This window comes from Carlito syrichta, unplaced genomic scaffold (genome assembly GCF_000164805.1).
Source record: "Carlito syrichta isolate Samal-C Ts95f unplaced genomic scaffold, Tarsius_syrichta-2.0.1 Scaffold306747, whole genome shotgun sequence".
NCBI lineage: Eukaryota > Metazoa > Chordata > Mammalia > Primates > Tarsiidae > Carlito > Carlito syrichta.
Window position 1 is genome coordinate 164659 of NW_007250843.1, and position 12447 is coordinate 177105.

The 12447-nt window shown below is 37.7% G+C and overlaps 1 protein-coding gene across 2 annotated transcripts in view; it reads right to left on the reverse strand.

The window, feature by feature from the left end:
• PRRG1 (proline rich and Gla domain 1) overlaps positions 1–12447 on the reverse strand; it is a 114706-nt gene that overhangs the window by 70953 nt on the left and 31306 nt on the right. The window contains exon 2 of one of the 2 annotated variants that reach the window (XM_021715151.1): positions 11292–11297. The exons of the other annotated variant lie outside the window; for it this stretch is intronic. The gene's annotated coding sequence lies outside the window, so the exon portion shown is untranslated. The remainder of the gene's footprint in view (positions 1–11291; positions 11298–12447) is intronic. 2 annotated transcript variants of the gene reach the window in all.

Here is a 12447-nt window from a genome sequence, read left to right on the forward strand (position 1 = left end):
TTTGTGGTGATGCCCTATTTTGTTTAATGCTGGCAGAAATCATGCATATCATATTTGATGCTATATCCTCATACTCATCACTATACTTGAATACTAGACATGCATAAATTAATACAAAATATATTTTTTAATAAGTTGAGCTCATATGAAATTCCATTTTGTGCCTTACTTTTAGTCATACATTGTAAGAATTTTCCTTTGAAATTAAACACTTAGTAAACATGATTTTTTTGGGAGGGTCTCACTCCGTTGCCTAGGCTAGAGAGCAGTGGCATGATTACAGTTCAGTGCAGCCTCAGCCTCAAAGGTTTAGGAGATCTTCCCACCTCAGCCTCCCTAGTAGGGTAGAACTGCAGATGCTGCCACCATGCGCAACTATTTTTGTTGTTGTTGTTTTGTTTTTGTGTTTGCAGAGACAAGACAAGGTCTTTCTATGTTGCCTAGGCTGGTCTTGAACTCCTGGGCTGAAGCAATCCTCCGGCCTCGGTCTCCCAAATTGCTGGAATTATAGGTGTGAGTCACTGTGCCTAGCCATGTAAATGTGATTTTTAAGAGTTGCATTAAACTCATGCACTGTAATTCAGCCATTTTCTTTTTTAAAAATCGTTTTAAGAGATAAAGTCTGGCTCTGTCACCCAGGCTAGAATGCAGTGGTATAATCATAGCTCACTGTAGCCTTGAAACCCTAGACTCAAGCAATGCTATTGCCTCAGCCTCCTGGGTAGCTAAAATTATAGGCATGTGTCACCACACCAGGCTGATATTTTTATTTTTTGTAGAGATGAGGTCTTGCTATGTTACCCAGGCTGGTCTCAATGTCTTGGCCTCAAGTGATCCTCCTGCCTCGGCCTCCCAAAGTGCTGAGATTACAGGGATCAACTTCCATGCTCAGTCTAATTTAACCATTTTCTAAACATATGTTTTAATGTCTGTTATATCCATGCATTAAAAATTATACAACCATTAAGATTTGATTCCAGGCAGGGCACAGTGGTTCAAACCTGTAATCCCAGTATTTTGGGAGGCCAAGGCAAGAGGATTACCTGAGACTAGGGGTTTGAGACCAGCCTGGGCAACTTGGTGAGACCTCATGTCTACAATAAATCAAAAAAATTAGCCAGGTGTGGTGGCTTACACCTGTAGTTCCAGGTACTTGGAAGGCTGAGGCGGAAGGATTGCCAGAGCACAGCAGGTTGAGGCTGCGGTGTCTGTGAGCATGCTACTGCACTCTAGCCTGGGCAACAGAGTGAGACTCTGACTCAAAAAAATTTTTTTAAAGATTTAATTCTATTTTGCTGTTATGAAAAATTTATCAGTGTATATTTTAATACAATGCTACATTATTTCCTGAAGACAGATGAATGTGAGAAGCTGGCTTTAGACATCTGGAGATAGAACTATCTTATCCTTTGGGGCAAGCAAGTGTACATTACTGGAAAAATTAAAGAGGGGATTATCATCTCTTCACATATGTGTAAATTAATTTAATCAGCTTGCCTTTTAAAATCTAGTTGAAACAAACTACAAAAGTTGGCATTATCCTATGGTGAGGTGGAGACAGTATAGCAGTGAAAGAGTTAGATTATAGAGGCTGGGTGTGGGATAATTGATCCTGATTAGGCCTAGGCCAGTATGTTCTGCTCCTTAGTCAGTTGTGAGATATTTCTGGGGCTATGTTTCCTCTCTTACAAAAAGCTTCCAGGGCCAGGTTCAGGTGAATCATGCCTGTAATCCTAGCATTTTGGGAGACCACTGCAGAAGGACTGCTTAAGGCCAGGAGCTTGAGACCAGCCTGGGCAACATTATGAAAACCATCTCTACAAAAAATACACAAATTAGCCGAGTGTGGTGGCACATGCCTGCAGTCTCAGCTACTCTGGAGGCTGAGACAGGAGGATCACTTGAGTCTAGGAGATCGAGGCTTCAGTAAGCCAGGATCATGTTACTGTACTCCAACCTGGGTGGCAGAGTGAGACCTTGTCTGGTAAAATGTACAGAGACTCAGAGAAACTTGGAAGGAAGGACCAAGATATAATTTGTGCACACCTCGAGGTGTTCATTGCAGGAGTTATTGCATGTATATGATCAGTTGTTGCTTCATCTCTCAAATTATCTCATCTAAAAGTTCAATGACTACATATTTCTGGATTTCACCTAACTGGTACCATAAACTATCACCAAACCATGATAAAAAAAAGGGAAAGTATACACCAACTCAACAAATTAAACTTAATATTTCTATGTCTAATTCACTTTATGTATTCACATTTTACCTAGTTTGGGAAAGAATTAAAGATGGTTTATATAAAGTCATATTATAAAAAATAAGAGTTTAAAAATCAAAAACATTTGAGGAAAACATGACAAAGGGAATGATCAAGAATAGAAGAAAAGGCTGAGCACAGTGGCTCATACATGTAATCTCAGCACTTTGGGAGGCCAAGGCAGGACGATTGCTTGAGCCCAGGAGTTCAAGATCAGCCTAGGCAATGGAGCAAGACCTCATCTCTACAAAAAATCAAATAAAAATTAGCCGGGTGTGGTAGCATGCACCTTTAGTCCCAGATACTCAGGAGGCTGAGGCAGAAGGATCATCTGAGCTCAGAAGGCTAAGGCTGTGTTGAGCCCAGCCTGGGTGACAGAGTGAGATCCCAACTCAAAATAAAAAATAAAAGAAATAAAACAAACACAGGATTCGGGTTTGTATAGAAGAAGAAAGAAGAAGAAGAGGAAGATTTTATAGCACAATTTATAGCATTTATAGCACAATTTATAGCACATGTTATAGCACAATTTCTTATAGCTTCTTTCATATAAGTAGGCCAAGGGCAAAATAGCACAGAGGCAATGTACTCTATATTTGTACAACATATTTAGAAATTGGCCCACTCAAATGACTTTCTAAAACAGCCTAGACACAATAAAAAAAAAAAAAACACACACACACCCATTGGACTGATCATGCCAAAGCAAACTCATTGCACCTGGGTGATTCAGACCAGTGTCTGCCGGCCACTCTATAAACAAAACCTAAAAGATCTGACTCACTCTGTTGGCCCTTCTCCAAAAAAAAGAGCAACAGTCCCAAAAAAACTGCTGATAAGCAATCCTATGGGCCAAGACAATTCAGAATATCATTCCATTCTAAATAATTAAAGGCAAGGGATTACAGTTCATTTGGGGGTAGCTGTGGGTCCCTAAGATTTACTACTCCCCAGAAGCAGATTATGGAAAGCTTGCCAAGTTAGTTTATTGAATCAGTACAGTCCTGGGATCAATCAGCCAAAACAAAACAGGATGCTCGTTATGATGTAGTTATGGCCAAAAAGTAACCCCCAAACCTTATATTGGAGTCCAGCTGTCTGAAGACAACATACTAAAGGTTCTAGTCCTGGATGGAGGGAATGTTTTTCTGGACGATTTCTACTTTAGTACTCCATTTTCTGGTGGATTCAAATATTTCTGTAAATCCTTTATTTCCCCTAGTTGCACACCTTTTCATCTGAGTTAAGCTGAGGGAACAGAGGGTACAGAGGGAGTTCTGTCTGAAGAATTTGTTTTTTTGCTCCTTCAGCTCTGCATCAAGAAGAACATTTACACTATTTTTTTTTTACTTTCCTACACCAGTTTTATTTAAAATACAAATAAGTATTTCTCTTTCTGTAAGGGTTCAAACAATGTTCAACATGAACCATTGACTAATACAAGTGCTTTAAATATGAAACAAAATTATTTTTTAAAAAGCAAAAGAATAAAGGTTATATACAAAAGAGACCTGGAATCTATAAGCTAATACCAAAAAAGAAATGAGTAGAAAATCTGTGGTGAAACCAGAACGTTCCACCTTGCTTTGGAGAAGGGCTATCATACAACATTCAGTCAGCTGAAGATGGATTGGTAGAGGTGGGTCTATACATAAATTTCAAGTCATTTTTGTTTGTGCAGAATCATCCAGATCTTCCAAAGACTGAATGGGCAGTCCTGTGGCTTTCTTCCTTTTCTGTATTCCCAAAAAGGCTACATGAAGTTCAACTCTTGATGAGCCGCTTACAGCAGCAGTTCGGTAGGAGCCAAAATGATAGGTGGGTCAGATTTCCCTATGAGAAACAAGACTGGCCACTTACAGCAAAATATCAAAATGGACGAGTCCTTCCTTCCTCCTCCTTCCGATTATATACATTATGTTTCCTTTCAAGACTAGTGTCCCTATCGTGCTTGTTCCTTCACAAGTCTAACCATTTCAATCGATCTGTTCATTAAGAACCTTCTGACCGAGTGAGACTCTAACTCAAAAAAAAAAAGAACCTTCTGAGTTCAGAAAGGTGAATACTCATATCTGCTTTACAGATGAGTAAACCGAGGCTTGATTTGGTTACAAAGTTGCTACTTGATAGAGCCTCCAGTACATTTCAGGTCTGATTCTTACTTGAATACTGTCCCCACTATAGTATTAGACCAAAACTGGAACATTTTCAGCTCTCAGCTTAATTTCATATGTCCTACAGTGGATTTTCCAATTATTTGGCTGTTTTTACAACCTGCAATTTAAAGTAACAAATGCAAAGGCATGCGATCCTGAATCAGGAGTCCCAAGACAAGGCTCTCAGAGTCCTGGCCCATTTTCCTTGCTCTTCCACTACAAGAATCCTACAAACGGAGTCAAGCTAACTTTCCACAAATGCTATATACTTTCCCACTTCAAACCTTTGTTACAGCATTCCTCTTCATATAAATACGATATTCCTTCCTTTTGGCTTATTTTAATCATAAAGCCATTATTTATGACAGTATAATTCTCTTCCTCCTTAGAAATGTATCTCCTTTGCTTTGTCCTCTGAATTTCTATAGCATTCAAATATGCAGTACTCATTCTTCTTTTTTCATCAATTTTCTAACTATATGTGAAGTATTTTCTCCAGATTGCAAGCTGCTTGAGGGATGAGGCCATGACTTGGCCTATCCGCATTGACTATAGCATCCAACATCCAGGTTGGCACAGAAAAAAAATACTCAGTAACTGATGGCTAAGATACCAAATGCCCTGCACATTCTAAAAAAATGAGTTGCCTACTTTACTGCCTTTCTTTCACTGCAAATTCAACCAATTTTTGAATTTTCCATTTTCCTTTTTGTTCTTTTTCTACATTAACTATGTATAACACAAAGCAAAATTATATATTTTAACATTGGGTTGAATAAAGATTCTTGTCTGGCATGAATGGGTAGTGTTTTCTATACACCAAACTGATGTATATTTAAGGCAGACAACTTGAAAAATGCATAAATTTTCATTGTTGCTTCATAATCCATTATATGAATACTTATTTATTTAACCAGCCCTCTATTGGTGTTCATTTAATATAGTTCCATTTCTTCATGATAAATAATCCTGATAAATGTATGTACCTATATTTATATACACATCTTTATTTTCTGAGACTAAATTTCTAGATTGATAATTGTTGCTAACGTGTCATCCAGGCTGTGTCAATTTCATTTTTTTTGCCACCAGTGCACAAAAATGTTTGTTTACAGAAAGGGGATGCCTCAGGCTGGCAGTAGAGGAGAATTAACAGTGAAGGGAGGAGGGAGAAAGTAAAGGAGTTAGATTAGGGAAAATTCAGTTTCAAAAAGTGTATCTGAAATAAAATGGTAGAAACAGAAGTTTTGATTATACTGGCCTCTCTATCTTTTGGTAGGTTGATCTTTTATATTTAAAAAAAAACTTTTAAAAAAGACTGTCTACAGTATTCTCCACATTTAACAGCAATGAGTATTAGCATTTTGTTTTTCAACTTTGTGCATTCAATAAGTAAAAAATTGTATCTCATTGCTTTCGTTTTCAATTCCTTGATCACCAGTAAGGTTGAATATGTAACAGTTATATGATCTATGTACCAGCTAGTTGTATCTTTTCTTTCATAGCTTTTGGTTAAAACTCAGTTATATGATCTATGTAGGAGCTAGTTGCATCTTTTCTTTCATAGCTTTTGGTTAAAACTCTGTGCTCAGCTGGGCTCGGTGGCTCAGCCTGTAATCCCGCGCCTTTGGGAGGCTGAGGTGAGTGGATTGCCGGAGCCCGCGGGTTCGAGACCCGCCTGGGCAGTGAGACCTAATCTCTACAATAAAATCAAAAAATCAGCCGGGCGTGGTAGCATGCGTCTGTAGTTCTGGCTACTTGGAAGGCTGAGGCGGAAGGATCGCCGGAGCCCAGCAGGTCGAGGTTGCGGTGGCCAGGAGTGGCCACTGCACTCCAGTCTGGGCGACAGAGTGAGACTCCAACTCAAAAAAAAAAAACAAACAAAACAAATAAAAAAAAACCCTCTGTGCTCTCTGCTCTTAAATACAAAAGCATGCAAGAACATTTCCTCTAAAATACAACTTCCCCAATATAGAACTACCCTCTTTACATGTGTAGCCCTTATTTGATTTCTTCTTTTTCATATATGTGGCCCTCAGGGGAAAAAAATGATCCTTTAACAAATCAGACATAAATTTCTTAGAAACAATTCAAAATTAAAGAGGCCTTCCAAAAAGGTCCTTCCTTTCCAACAACTATTGAATGGAAGGCCTATGGAGAAGTGCTTGGTCTCTGAGGAAAGGGATCTAACAGGTATCACTGTAGGGTTTTCCTGTTGATGTAGTATGTAAGGATAATTGTTCTGTATTTGGATAAAGAAAGAAACATTAAACTGCAAAACTGTCCAGAGAATGCAGTAAAGAAACATGTAAATTCATGAATGACAGGAAGGAGAGTATTGTGAAGGCAACAGAGAGTAAGTGTAGGAGTCAGAATCAAGAATTAAATGGTCCTAAGGGTTCCCAGCTGCCCTCAGCTTCATTCCAACAAGCTTAAATAGGACATCTCAGTGATAGCCAGGCACTCTTTGTTGATACATAAATTAAACAAACTTATACTACCAATAAGGGGACCCATCAAATGCTGCAGCCTCTCCCTCTATCAAATTCAAGTATCGGAAAGAAGAAATTCAAAGCTAAAGGACATCCAGAAATCACAGAATCTTAGAAAGCAAATTATTTATGGAATCTGTCATTTACAGAATGTTTTCCAAATGGGGGCGGGGCGGATTATGAAGTTCATAACTCATGATGTCAAATGATTTCCATACTGCTGGGGCCAAGTTTTTGAATTTATATTCTCTTGCAGTACTTCTTATTTCTACTTCTGACCATACCCTTCATCTTGGAAATGGCCAAGGTAAGTTTAATTTGAAACCATGATCCAGACAACACTTTAAAAATAGATAGATAGAATTTGAAGAACTAGCAAAGAAACAGATTTTGTCCTTGAGATTTAAGACAGTTAGCCTACTGCTAAAATATGTTAAATGCATGACATGGTGGGTTGGATACGTGCCAGGACATTTTTGAGGGAGGTCCCAATCATGACCATATTACCATACACTGCCTACATAAATGTCATCCACAATGTCTTTGCCCCGTCTTTTTCTAGTATAAGGGCTAGAAAAGCTCTCAGATTCCCTTGCAACTAAGGTTGACCATGTGACCAATTTCTGGAAATGTGATATAAGAAAAAGAAGTATTCTTTTCAAGAAAACACATCTGGCAAACCCTTCTATCATTTTTCCTCTTTCTTCCTGCATGGAATATAGATGTGAGGCATGAAGTATAACCAATGTACAATCACGATGATGAGAATCACATATTAAGCTTGGTGAATTGGAAAAACAAAAAGGTATGTGTTCTTGAAGACACTTGCCCTGAACTGTCTACCTTCAAACTTATTCTGTGAGATAACGTCACTCTTATCTAAGTCTCTATTAGTTACATTTTCTGTTACTTGCAGCTGAATACTTTCCTACTAATATACCAGGGATAGACAAATGAATAATCATTGAGCTCTCTATTATGATAGAAAGAAGCAGATAGACATTAAAAATGCAATAAAACATGTCATAAATGGTATAAAAAGAGAACACATTATGGGAAAAATGGTTAGGTCAACCACACCCAGAAAAGATAAGAAGGCTTTACAAACAAGATGGCATTTAAAGCCAGGTACAGTGGCTCACACCTGTAATCCCAACACTTTGGGAGACTGAGGCGAGAGAACTGCCTGAGCCCAGGAGTTTGAGACCAGCCTGGGCAACACCTTGTCTTTACAATAAATCAAAAATTTAGACAGGCACGGTGGCGTGCACCTGTAGTCCCAGCTACTTGGAAGGCTGAGGCCAAAGGATTATTTGAGATCAGCAGGTCACTCCAGCCTGGGCAACAGAGTAAAACTCTGACTCAAAAAAAAAAAAAAAAAAAAAAAAAAAGATGACATTTAAGAATCTTAAAAAATGAAAACCTGTTTTCCTGGAGTAGAAAGAAAAGAACACCTTGTCCTGCCTCTAGTCCAACCGGCTACCTCTATTTCCATGTTAAAACAAAAACATAACAATGAAAAAGTTAAAGAAAAAATCTAGGATATTGCAATACAATTTATTTCCCAGTCTTCCAACAAAAATTAACAAGGACTTACCACAGCCAACTATTGTGCCTCAATGATTACCAAAATGATGTAAAACCTGCCCTCATGCTGCTTACAGACTAATGAACATTTTCAAGGGTATAGCAGCAAACCAAGTAGCCAAAACTTAGTGGTTGTATAACTATGTCTCAGGCATACTGCTGTGTCTGACCTAAAAGAATTCTGATCCTCCAAGTCTTCCAAACTAAAACCTACTCTTGTTCCTTATCATGTAGAAATGACCTCATTTCTAGAATAAAGAGAAGGATATCATGTTGTCATTTGTGATCATTAAAAATCTTAGTGCATTTACAAACCTGGCGAAGATCCCAGTAGATCAAATCAGCCTATTGTGTAATGCACAGCTTCAAAGCCTCTGGAGACAATCAGGATCTAAGTACTTTAAAAAATTACCTCACCATCTATTTACCTCCTTGGAAACTGCTTCTGAAATATGTAGCTGCCTTTAGCTACCAAGGAAAGTCAATATTAGGAAAGGCTCCCCCCACATACCAATTCAGTTACTAGTTTGAGAAGAAAATTGTCTTTGGCCAATCATTTTACCAAACTTAATAAAAGCATTATAGAATGTTAATACCTCATGCTGCTAATTCTAAAACAGACTTTCTCCTTGTGCTTCTTATCACACAGACATTATGCAACATGAAGAAAAGTCCCTTGAAGATATAGCACCTTACCTCCCATTCACTTGAAGTATTAATCTACCTTAGACTACCTTAGAGATGTGAGAGTAACACACAAGGCAATAATTAATGTGGTCTGAAACAGAATGAGTAGAAATGCAATGGGATCCCTTGGAAGAATCAAACAAATGTATGTTAAAGTATAAATGAATAATTCAGAATCATTTGGAAAAAAATATTGAATCCTGCTGGCAAGACACATGAATATCCATAAAAACATTCTTTGACCTTACCTTTTAATGCTGGTCTAAAATTGTTTTTCACATTTTCAGTGCTCAGTCATGCAATTAAAGCTTCAAAGTAGCTTGGAGCACTGGATTTCAACTCAGGTTGCTTGAGAGAGAAAGAGGATGCATACAAATTGACCTGTGGCTATGGGTCACTAGAGCCAACAACAGCAAGATGGCTACCACAGACCCTTAATGATCCCAGAAGTCCCAAGCCTTTTTTGGTGTTCTCTAGTCTGCCTGCATCATTGAGTAAATGGAAACCTAGGGTAGAGAACTAAAGAAACTTTCTAAATTTTTATGTTGAATATTTGGATTAATCTCGGGAAACAATTCCATACTACATCTATTTTACAATAATCACACTTACAAGTCAATACCAAATCTCGAATTTTAGTGAAAGATTGACAAAGCTACTTTGATCTTATTTCCATTCAAACTAAATAGCACGTATAGTACAGTCTGTAACTCACCATAATGATATCAAGACCCCACATAATATCTTACATGTACATTAACAAGAGAATGAGTCCAAAGCCAAAAGTGCTGCAAGTTGTATTTTGACGAATGTTATACTTTTTATGTGTATAGTTAAACTCTTTAGTACATCTTTTTTTTTATTGTTAAATTTCTTTTATAAATGTATTTTTTATTTTAAAATTGTGGGGTACAGTTAAGGGTTAGGTATACAAATATGTATCGTTCAGGCACCCTTGTTGATAAGGGGTGTCTCCCCGTCCCCAGACAGATATTGACTACCATTACTCCCACCTTCCTTCCCCTCCCAACACCACCCCCCCATAGTTTCCATTCACTGTCAATCCTTTTCTTATAGTATTATGATAGATGTTCAGGGTCCACTATATGAGTGAGAACATGTGATACTCAGATCTTTGTTTCTGTGAGAGGTCACTCAGTATTATAGACTCTAGTTCCATCCAGGTTGCTGCAAAATTCATGACTATGTTCTTTTTTATGGCTGCATAGTATTCCATCATGTATACGTACCACATTTTTAAAATTCAGTCCTCTTTTGATGGACAGCATGGTTGGTTCCAGGTTCTTGGTATTGTGAACAATGCTGCAATAAACATACGTGTGCAAGTATCTTTTTTATAGAGTGATTTGAGTTCTTCAGGGTATATTCCCAGTAGGGGGATTGCAGGGTCATATGGGAGGTTGATATTTAGAGCTTTTAGGAATCACCACACTGCTTTCCACAGAGGTTGCACTAGTTTACACTCCCAACAACAGTGTAGCAGCGTTACCTTTTCACCACATCCTCTCTAGCATCTGTTGTTTTTTGAGTTATTGATAATTGCCATTCTGACTGGAGTTAGGTGGTATCTCAGTGTAGTTTTAATTTGCATCTTCTTGATGATTAGTGAGGTTGAACATTTCTTCATGTGTCTGTTGGCCACTTGGATGCCTTCTTTTGAGAAGTGTCTTTTCATATCTTTTGCCCACTTTATAATGGGGGTGTTTGTTTTTTTCTTTTCAGCACATTTGAGTTCCTTATAGATGTTAGGCCTTTGTCAGACATGGAGTTGGCAAATACTTTTTCCCAGTCTGTAGGCTGTCTCCCTGCTTTCTTGATGGTTTCTTTGGCTTTGCAGAAACTTGTCAGTTTAATGAGGTCCCACTTGTCTATCTTCTCTCTTATGGCCCGTGTGTTTCGGGTTTTGTTCAGGAATTGGATGCCAGTTCCAATTTTGATAAGGGTGTGTCCTGCATTTTCTAAGGTTCTTATAGCTTGAGGTTTTACATTTAGGTCTCTGATCCATTTGGAGTTAATTTTTGTGTATGGGGATAGATAAGGATCTTGTTTGAATCTTCTGCATGTACTCTTTAGTACATCTTAACCCCAATCTTAGAGAAACTTCTATCATTGTTATTCTATATTCTTAATTCCTTGATAATTTCTACAAGCCTCCTAATTTCTATATACATCTTTAAGGTGTTCATGTTAATAATTCCATTTACTTTGGCTGTTATATGAGGAAGAAACCTCAAAAGGAACTTTTAAATTAATTAGCTCACTAAGTAATTAATTAACTCACTATTCCCTATAGCTTTTCAACAAATTAGTTAGATAGAAGTAGAAAACACCATAATGAAAATGTCTCCACAAACAATTCATTAATGAGGGGACCCCGCAAAAAACAGAATTTATTTATTTTAAAAATTGTGTATTTATTCTTACATGTTTAAACTTCAGTCACCTTCAAAGTGCTCTCTGTTTGATACAATACACCTACTGAGATGCTTTTACCACTGTTCAAAAGTTTCTGAATTCCTCAATTTTGATGCCTTTAAGTGCTTCTGCAGTTTTTTGTTTCACCTCTTCCACATCAGCAAAATGTTTCTCTTTGAGAATTTTTTTTCATCTAGGGGAAAAACAAAGTCTCCCGGGGCAATATTGGGAGAATAGGGAGGGGAGGGGAGGGCACTGGGGTCATGCCACTTCTGGTCAGAAACTGCTGATCACTCAGCACAGTGTGGGCAGGTGTACTTGTATATCACCCATTATGAAATGGGAAATGCATTGAAAGAATCTCAAAAAAAAAAAATTCACTGAAGCCAAATGCAATCTTTCACAATGCTAGCTGGTACACTGTTGCCAAAGGGTTCTTAGAACCCCTAGCAGGGGTAGTCTTTGCTCGTCCTCCAAAAAAAAATTCCATTTTGGGGGGAGGTCCTCCCTCACATATAGCACTGGATACCATGGACAAATTAATGGTATCAAAGGATACCAAGGACAAATTAATCTTTTACTTAAAATGGCTTGAAATATATTAGCTGTATATCCACATGAATATAAGAAGAAAATATACAAATACTTTTCTTTAATCATCTTATTTCTATGATAATCAAAGTGTTTATATTTAGCTAACTTATTAATTATGAATAACTTATTATGGTGACTCAATAGTTAAGAGATTTAACTAACATTTACTGAATACCTAACTTTAGGACAAGCATTGTATTAAGTACAGTAGAAGCGAATATTTGGCTCAAA